Source organism: Hipposideros armiger, unplaced genomic scaffold (genome assembly GCF_001890085.2).
Source record: "Hipposideros armiger isolate ML-2016 unplaced genomic scaffold, ASM189008v1 scaffold_190, whole genome shotgun sequence".
NCBI lineage: Eukaryota > Metazoa > Chordata > Mammalia > Chiroptera > Hipposideridae > Hipposideros > Hipposideros armiger.
In genome coordinates this window covers 2,013,056-2,023,342 of record NW_017731540.1, presented here as the reverse complement: position 1 = coordinate 2,023,342, position 10,287 = coordinate 2,013,056, and the positions used below count along the sequence as shown (strand labels likewise).

The following is a 10,287-nucleotide window of genomic DNA, read 5'->3' as shown; positions in this document are numbered from 1 at the left end:
GTTCTAAGTTTTAATTCTGCATGTCACTAGCTGCATGGCTTTTGATGAGTCACCTTCCCACTTGGGACTCCAGGTGCCTCATCTGAAACTAGTTTTCAACATTTAGTTTTCAACATTTATGAGAAGCTCAAAGATGACAAGACAATGTATTCTAGCTCTTTTCCTACTCTCCATGCCTCCAAATAGCACCAAATCCAGTGCTTTGCACAGAGTGCGCATTCAAAAAATGTCTTCTAGTAAATTTTTGGGGGGGCAGGGAGTTGTTTTGTTTTTTTGTTTTTTAATTTTAGCCCACTGGAACAAAAATACGGACCAAGGTCCAAAACAAAAAGCCTACACAAATTAAAAACATTCGGCAAATGAAAACAAAACCTCCCCAAATAAGAATATTGCCCCTCCCTCATTCCTCCCAGAGAAAAAAATGAATTTGAAATCATTGCCCTTTCTGATTCATTTGTGTATGGCAAAGACTTACTGCCTTTTTTCCCCCTGCCTTTTAAAATATTCTATTCAAGTATTTCAGGTTATGAGTGAACAAGACTTGTGTAATCATTCATCCCTCAGGGATTTTTTCCAACTAAAGATACCAGTACCACCCTAATGAGTCACATTTCATAAAATATAACATCTGTGAGAAAAGGTTATAAACATGCCGCCGTGCCCAAAACAGCTGTAGAACTGCAAAGGGAACAGAATCTCTACTTCTTAACTAGGTCTTCATATTTAAGTCTGCATAACTAGAAGGGAGGGGGAGAGAGCATTTGTGCATATAGCTCAAACTCCTTTTTATTCCTCCCCTTCTTTCCTCAGCAACAAAAGGAGGAAGGAAGGTAGGGAAGGAGGGAGGGAAGGAGGAAGGAAGGAAGGAAGGGGGGAAGGGAAGAAAGGGAGAAGGAAGGATGGGGTGGGAGGGAAAAGATACTGGTTCAGTGGTAAAACAAATTACTCTGTTTTAAGAGCTCTTTTCTTCATTCTTCACTCACTTTATATTATGCCATTTTTCCCATTTACTTACTTTCTAACCAGTGATAGAAAATCAAGGGAAGAACCACTTCTGAGACCACTTAACCATATTATTTTGCAAATTGGCTCTGCATACAGTAAGTATACAATAAATAATTTTTAATATCTCACTTTCATATCTGATATTACTTACCTTGTCTCAGAAACAGTGGTCTGATACATGAGGTCTTCTAAAGGTCGTTAAGTATGGTGGTTCATGAGACAGAATGGATGAAGGCATGTATTTACACTGTCCCCATCCTCTCAGTATTTTGGATAACTCAAAGCCAAGTGCTTCTCCAGGTACTCAAGCCCAAGAAAGTAGTCAGAAAATACCTTGGCACCTATACAAGTAATACAAAAAAACCTTCACTGAAATATAATATAAGCAGTTTACTTTGTGATAAGGAAATTAGAAGGAACTCAGTAACAAACCACTTAATACAATAAAATTTCTTTTTAAAAATTCTGCTTTTAGAGCAGGTTTCTTATCCTTTCTGATCATCACAGATTTTCTCTAACAAGACAAGCTACCTCAACCTAAAGCCTGAGTACCTGAAACTATGTTTAATAATTTGTGTGACTAGTTATTAAAAGCAAAAAAGCTTGGCAATTCAAAGCTCATCTTTAAAACCGCCTAAGAATAGTCATATCGACAGTAACCACAGATATCTTGAGTTGAAAACAGTTTAGCTGGCATTCAAAGTGACACGGTGAAGGTTCTGAAAAGAGAAATTCACAAAGTCCGTTCTATCACTTCTTAAAAACTTGAATTCTACCACACTGACCTGGAAAACGGGACTGAACGGCAGTATCCAGAGTGTTCTTTAGAAATGACCTGTCTTCTGTAACTTCACTTAAGCAACACTTGCACTGGACTTAATGCCAGTTATAGCACAAAGCAAACCATCTTCTCCAACAGGTTTTCCTAGCTGATAACATGCTTAAGCAGCAGCTACAGGCCCTGAATTATTTTGCTATGATGAATGTAGTAATCTACATTAAAGAGATAGGTACTATGGACTAATGGCTTATTCAGTGCCTTTTCACCAACCATGAGAAGAGAGTCAATGTCATGTGCCCAGGAGGAGTCCACTCCACCACCTTCACTGGTATTTCCACAAGAAGTACACCATTCACCAAAGGTACTGACACGAATGCCCTTTGGTGACCTGTTCTGACATTTAGACCTGCAAAATTTCGGCCCAAATATAAGCTTTCCCCTTAATCATGAGCTCAATGTGAGTCAAGGAAGAGATGTGACAGCTTAAAAAAAAAAAAGTGCCGGCCTAGTGGTGCATTGGTTAGGAGTTGGCTTGGGACGCAGCTCTGAGCAGCAGGGCTCCGGTTTGGATCCCACATGAGGGCCAGTGATGCTGCGCCCTCTACAGCTAAGATGGTGAACAACAGCTCGACCTGGAGCTGGGCTGCCGTGGGCTGCCGTGAGCTGCCGTGAGTCACCAGCGATGGCGTAGGCTGCAGTGGGGCTGGCCAGCAGCGGTGTGAGCTTTTGTGAGCTGTCATGAGCAGCTGGCTGTCCAATGGCCAGCGAGCGAGGAAGAGCGCAATGATAATATCAACATGGGCCAGTGAAGCGACGTCCTCCACAACTAGACTGAAGAACAAAAGGACAGCAACTTGTCTGTTCCCCTTCCCCAATTCCCCAACACTGTTCCCCTCCCCCAATCCCCAATAAAAATCTTTAACAAAAAAAAAATGGTGAATTTGCCCTTGGGCTTTTTAATAGAATCGGGGGAGTGTTTCCCAAGCTCTGCTTGAACCGGTCAGACTGCATCTGGGGGTACTGTATTCTTTCCTGGCAACTATAATTTAAGAGGAACCATGACAAACTGGAGCATGTCCAGAAGAGAGAGAACAGGATGGAGAGAAAGCCGACAACTACCACATATGTGGAGCAGTGACTGAACTGGTGGAAGCTGTTTATCCTGGAAAAGAAAAGGCAGAGTAACTATTTTCAAATGCTTCAAGGGCTGGCATACAGAAAAGGGAACTGTTTTATCTGGCCAGAAAGTAGAGCTAAGACTATAAGAGAAAAAAGATATTTTAGCTCAATGTAAGGCAAAACTTTCTAAAGATTATAGTTGTTTAAAATTGGCATTTATTCATTTTATAAGTATTTATGGAGCATCTACTTTGTCTTCTAGGCCCTGGAGAAACAGTGGGGAATAGCAGGGAACCCACGGAACTTTCGTTGTAGTACGGGGCTATGTCAGATGATGGCACATTTCTCATAATTCAAGATTTTAATGAGGCAACCATAAACTGAGGATTTTGTAGCAGGAAGTCAAGAAATTACACGTGACAGGACTTGATGTTCAAAGTTCTGTTGACTCTGAAACTCTGTGTTGTGGTTACGCCAATGTTATACTTGGTGCAGTGTGATGGCTGTCTTAGCCATTGGTCAGGATGTAGTTCTGATTCTGTGGCTTAGCCAGGTCTTCTGTCAATCAGTGCATACATTGCTGCCTCTGCTAAGTTTTCTAGAGGGACATGGAGGGTAAAGAGATAGGACAGTATAAAATGTTTTCCATATGTAATGTACAGTGAAGGAAAATAATTTTTCTTACGTCCCATATTTACCCCCCAAAGATCTGGTTGCCATTTCTATTACTTTTATTCTTTTTCAACTTGTCATTAGTTGGGGAAGGGGAGTTCTACCTTTACAAATCAATTTCCACTAGTTAATCTCTTTGACAGAAGGTGGAGTCAGGGTAGCTCATGATCACAGAATCATAGTCAGTTACAGTGAGATGAAATGTTATAGATAACTTAATGAAGCCCCTTCATTTTGTATATGAGAAAACAAATTTAGCAAAATACTTTAAAAGAAGACCTGAATACTAAAAACAGAAGCACTAATAACTACTAGAATTTTAGGCAGAGTATCTACTTTGGGCCTGGAAAATTTTATAAAGAATCAAGTAGAACATCTAGAAATTACAAAGTTAATACTGAAATTTAATTTAATGGATGCGTAAAATAGCAGCTTAGACCCAGTTGAAGAGAGAATGTAAACTAGCAGATCTATCTGAAGTTATCCGAAATGTAGTAAAAAGTAATAGAGAGATGGAAAATATGAAAGAAGCTAAAAAATGAGGAGCACAGAGTAAAGGTCAAACATACCATATCAAACCAAATCAAAGTTTCAGGCAGGGGTAAAGCTTTGTGTTAAACAGGAGGTTAAAAGTGGGTCTACAATCTGAAGCTATTGGGTCATCAGGAAAGTCATGACGTTTTTTTGTGTGTTTTTTTTCAATGCAAAAAATGCATCCTGACTTTCCTGATGACCCAATAGTTTATATTTGGGTATTTTGATTATGTAATAATAAAGAATTATAAAATAATTCCCATAATATTCCTGATCAGACAGAGGATGACTGATTGGGCAGCATTCAATATGGTAATTTTCAAGGTGTCAAATGTCCTCTGGAGTGCAGAGGGACACCTATTGTTCTATCTCAATAGCATCCTCAGGCTTGGTCACATCTTTGGTTTAGGAAGAAGGGTCATCTTTGCAAACAGAGTCCCTCACCTAAATATGGAGCAATTCATTCCATAAAAGAATAAAATTAGAAGATGAGAACTTATCCTAGAATGAAATTAGTACCATAATTATAAGACCCTTTGTAAAATTATGAAATGGTGGTCAATTTTTCATATTGATCATGTTTCTATTACTGACTTTTCTCTAGTGATTAATAGTAAAAGATATCTTAAGAGAATAATACATTTTGTGGAGCAAAGAATATGGAAGTTGGAGAGATTTGTGACAACAGAAGTGGGTAGTAGAGTCAGTATCTGATAGGGAAATGTCTGATTTCCTGGGGTCTCTCTAGGACAAGAAGAGAAAACGGGAGCTGGTTGAAGCCTGGCCCTGAGGCTGAATAGTAGAAGAAGGCATGTGGGAGTCGCCAACAATGAGTCACTGCAGTCTGCATAGCTCTTTGCTCCTTCCTATATTCAGACATGAAATGGCAGTACAGGTAGATCCTTCCTAAAGACAATGGGAAAGTAGTAGCTCAAAGCAATATTTGGGTAGAGTTATGTTTCTGGCAATATGGTTATCTAGATATTCCTTTAAAACTTTTCACTAGAAAAACTCTAAAAACACTGGACTAAATGTAAAAATAAATTTTCTAAAATGCATGGCTGAGCTGATAAGAAAGGAAAGAAAATCCTTAGTGGCCTGGACTGAAATGGGAGAAAGAATCCAGAGACATCAAAGCTGTTGGTTGTCTTGAGGCCCATATGGCCTTTCTTCTGTTGTTACCACTATGCTAAGTTCAAAATAAAGTAAAATGTAGGGCCTGGAAATTTCCTTAAATGCCTAGAACCAATAAGTTTCCCAGTTTTTGGTGAAGGGCTCATGTGCATGTTGGGGGAACAATTTCAGCTCAGCCTTAGACGTCACTGTCTACTTGCACGATGCCTGGAGTCCTCCAGACATGAGTGCTCAGGGCCTTTTCAGGTCTTGGCAATGCAGAGCCCTGAGCATGAGCACAACCCTATACATGCATGTGTCATATTTCTTCCCAGGTACATGTCAGAGCTCAAAGCCCCTCTGTATGTCTCATTCTTCAGTTTTTATTTTTAAGCTTTTGGTTAGTCCAATGCCTTCCTCCAACTGGTATTCATCGCCTCAGGCAGCTGAAAAGTTAAATAATTGCTTGTAATTATTTTTCACAAATGCTTATGGGTAAAAAGCTTTTCATACTGGGTGAGCTCTGAGTTAGGTCAAACATACAGTCTTGTAAGTGAGGTTTTTCAGGGAGCCGCCAGACAGGTCACAGAATTCTCTGGGAATGAAGCATTGAAGGAGCTCCGCCCCTTTCTATCCCTCCCAGTGGCTGCCAGGCTGCTGATCTTCACATAGAATGTAGGCTGTTCGTTTTTAAGAATATCACAAAGCAGCGATGTCCAGGATGGACTAGGCAAGTTAAAAATGCCACAAAGCTCACTTCTTTTACTGAGATTGAGCTTTCTTCCTTCCTTTCCCCTTTTTAAAAATAAACATTCCCCAGGGTGTTGCTAGCCTTTGAGTAATTCCCAGAATTCTGAAAAAGTGGATTTTGACTGTTCTGCCCGTTTCTTGTTGCTTTTGTGGAAGGAAAGAATTTTCTGAGGTCCTTACTTCGCTATTTTCACTGATGTCACCTCGATAGGAAGTTTGAATAGACATACTTTGAATAGACATCTGGAAACCCGTTGGCCCAAATAGCATGGTGTTCTTTTTAAAAAAATTAGGCTTGCGAAATCTACGAAGAGGAATACAACTTACCTCATAACTAAACTCTTATGGAAAAAAATGTACATTTTCCCATCACCTCCTTTTCCTTCCTAAACTTGCTTTATCACTAGAGGCTATAAAAGTGAATGAATTGGGAGGGGGGGGGGTGACCGGTTAGCTCAGTTAGTTAGAGCGTGGTGCTGATAACAATAAGGTTGCCGGTTCGATTTCCGCATGGGCCATTGTGGACTGCGCCCTCCCTAAAAGAGTCAACTATGCCACTGTAACATGAAAGCAATGTGTAACCAGTGACCATGGCTGTTCCCCAATAAAATAAAATTTTAAAAAAAGTGAATGAATGAATAAATGAATGGATGAATAAATCAATTAAATTTGTGGCTCCTCAAAGGGTCAGGTACAGGGACTTAAACACAAAGGGCACTCAAGTACTGGTGCTGAATCAAAATAGGTTGGCTCAAAATAGGCAAAATTTTCCTGTTCTCTATTATATCTTATCCTACTCATAACATCAAATCTTTAGTTTTATATTGATCCCATATAAAATTGTATAATCTTTTATAATGAAAATTTCCCACTTAATTTTTATGGAATATATGTTAGTTTGGGTAGAAAACAAGTCCTATAATGTAGTTTACAATAAATTCTTTCTATAAAAGAAAGGAGCAAGAGAAAGGAAGGACAGAAGAAAGGAGGAAAGGAGCGGAAGATACTCTTGCCAGTTGTCAAGGTGGTGGCCAATGTCAAAATTTAAAAGTATTTTGGGAGGGTCATGGTGCACCCTCACATCTCAGCCTTTCGCTCAGTTTTTCCTCTCCCCCGCCCTGGGGCACCTGGGTCAGCATGCCAGGGGACTCCATGCTGAAGTGGCCAAGCTGTTGGAAGGTGTCCGAGAGGATGCTTGAAGGACTCAAGATTGTCTAAAGCCACAGGGAAAATATGAGAAATTCACCATCGCCATTGCCAGAAAGGGATTTATGGCTTTGTTCTTTACTTAAGCTCCCAGTTTGGCTTCATACTACATCTCGTGTGTGCTTTTATTCCTGAGTCTTGGCTAAACTCCTTAGGCTTAACCTACTGACCTCAAAAGTATTGGGCAGTTGCATTGCCTATCTACCTCCTCATTACTATAGTAATCAGCTAGGTACTCTTATTGGAATAAATGTGATGAGTACCTCTCCACTCAACTCTGTTCATACAATCACAGATAACTATGCTGAAAGGCAACAGCAGAAGAAATACCAAGAGGCCATCCCAGCATTAAGAGATATTCCTGGGTGGCACGCTGGCTCAGTTGGTTAGAGCGCATGCTCTTAACAACAATGTTGTCAGTTCGACTTCCGCATGGGATAGTGGGCTGCACGCACCTCCACCCCCCACCCCACTCCCATCTCACACCCCACCACCCCACCTCACCCCAACTAGATTGAACCGGTGACTAGACTTGGAGCTGAGCTGTGCCCTCCACAAATAAGGTTGAAAGACAACAACTTGACTTGGAGCAATGGGTCCTGGGAAAAACACAGTTTCCCAATAAAGTTAAAGAGAGAGAGAGAGAGAGAGAGAGAGAGAGAGAGAGAGAGAGAGAGAGAGAGAGAGAGATTCCTATTAGTGAGGTAAACCAAATGTTCTTTTTTGCAGCCAAAGAACTTTATACCAAACACTGAATTGTATGTAGAGTAACATCAAACATTTATTATAAGTTTTTAAAATAACTATGACCATAATTATCTCTTATTAATACCCTGTATTGAAATATTTTAAAAAGTGTAAGTTGAATTACTCTTAGATTAATGTTTAAATGGTTTTAAATATTAGTTATTAATAGACAGAATATATAAAATACTTCCTTACCATATAGTAGACTGTTGCCTTACAGCCGATTCTTAGACCACCCCCTCTGCATTAGCCTCTGACCCTATAGTCGAGAGAGTGTCTCGGAAAACTGAGGCCGGATGGAATGATATCTGTAAAGCTCTCTCAGGGGCCGTCTCAGTCTGACTGGGACCTGATGGAATGATATCAGCTGTCTCCCCTGGGAGGACACGTAATTGTGTCTTGGGGCAGTGTGGTGATGTACGAAGGCATAGCATTTGTTGGAGTACAGTGGGGAAAAGGTTAATGGAAAAAGCCTTAAGGCACACAAGAATACACGGTTAATGACTCACAGCATAGCAGTTTACTTCCTTGAAAATTTTCAATAAAAACCATGCGTCGACCCGATTCGGGGCTCAGTCTAACACTCTGAAGGCTGAGTCCCTTGGTCTCGCTCTTAAATCTTACTTTTGTCTCTTGTTCTTATTCAATCTGCGTCACCCCTCTCGTGTCCCATTTGCCCTTGCCACGCAGGACGTGACAGTAGACTTCTTTTAAAAATATATAAAAAAAGAAAGTATTTTGACTAACACCTAGCACAGATATAATTATTTTCCATCAGAAAATTTACAACAAGCTCAGTTGAAGGACGTTAGTTAAAGGATCCTATTTGGAAATAACCCAAAGGGATTCCTGTGTCTTGTGTCTTTCTTTCTTAATTTGTTATAATGAATGAGTCATAATATTTTAAGAGGATTAAAGCAGCTTATAATGAGAGTGCAACATTTAAAGGACTTACAAAAGCTTTAGTAACAATATAATAGGATTGTAATAAAATATAATATGATGGGATAAGATAACATCATTCTTTCATTTCCTGTTCTTACTAGCAAATTACACGCACACACAAAAACTAAGCAGCTTTTAATTTTGTTTCATTCTTTGTTAGAGAAAATGTGAAGGTTAAATAGAGCCTGGCTATGTACACATACACACACACACACACACACACACACACACACACACACACACACACACATACTGAGTTAACTCAATTTTATAAATGTGTAATGAAAATGCTATAATAAATCATTTTATGTCCTTACTTCTCTAATGATTCCATTTAATTAATAATGAATATAAAAAGCAGGACTTCAATTACTCCTGTAACAAACACAGCCTGTATCTTTCAAAACTGTTCTATCTTCAATAAATACTTAAAATCATCTAAGAAAAAACAAATGGGATTTTTCCCAGTTCTTATGACATTAACTCTTAGGGATTTTTCTCAGTTCTTATGACATTAAGTCTTAGGGATTTTTCTCAGTTCTTATGACATTAAGTCTTAGGGTTTTCACATGTGAAAAATACTCTGAGAAGTAGGAAGGCTCTTTTTTTTTTTTTTTTTTTTTTAGCTGAGCCATCCTGCCATCTGTTGGCAGCTCAGCAGCAACTCAGCTCGGGCCGGGCATCGAACCGCTGTTGCTCAGAGCTTACACTCTTGCGCAAGCTCTTAACCAACTGAGCCACTTGGCTGACCCAGGAAGGTTCTTAAAGATATCAGGCATGGGCTCTTCAGAAAGTCTTTGTCATAGAAAAACAAATAGGGGGATTACTCCAAAGAGAAAAGATACAAAAACGGAATGTAATATATGACCATTGATTAGATGCTGATTTCAGAAAGTTATAAAAGATATTTTGAGAATACCTGGTGAAATTTGATGTGGATTGGATGTCATCAAGAAATTATTTTTCATTTTCTTAGGTGTGTTAATGACATTGTTTTGTAAGAAAGTGTTCTTTTTGGGGGGATATATGCTAAAGTTTTTAGAGCTGAAGTCTACAACTTACTTTCAAAAGATTCAAAAAATATATATACATCGTAGTTGTCAGGCTGGGAATGTATAACCTGACTCTTAATTATGAAATGTGGTGAACAGAAATGCATTTTCTTCTTCAAGGACTAACTTGTTGCCCTAGCTTCTGGGAGAGCGGTCTAGTGACAGCCTCCAGCTAGCTTCCCTTAAGGGTCTGCTGCTACTAGCAGAGACACCTTCATGCCCTTCGGTGATCACTGAAATGGAAATACAAAGGCCTGGCCATTTCAGCCCAAGGGGAGACAATTCTGAGAGGCCATTTTAGCTTCAGAGGTCTACCTAGCGTCCCCTATTGCTGTCAGTACTACTTTGCTACTTTGCAGCTCA

At 39.6% G+C, this 10,287-nt stretch overlaps 1 pseudogene; it reads left to right on the top strand.

Annotated features, from left to right (window-relative positions):
• The first annotated feature begins 7,207 nt into the window (after positions 1 to 7,207).
• LOC109388311 (phosphatidylinositol N-acetylglucosaminyltransferase subunit P pseudogene) lies at positions 7,208 to 7,935 on the top strand (annotated as a pseudogene).
• Positions 7,936 to 10,287: the final 2,352 nt, after the last annotated feature.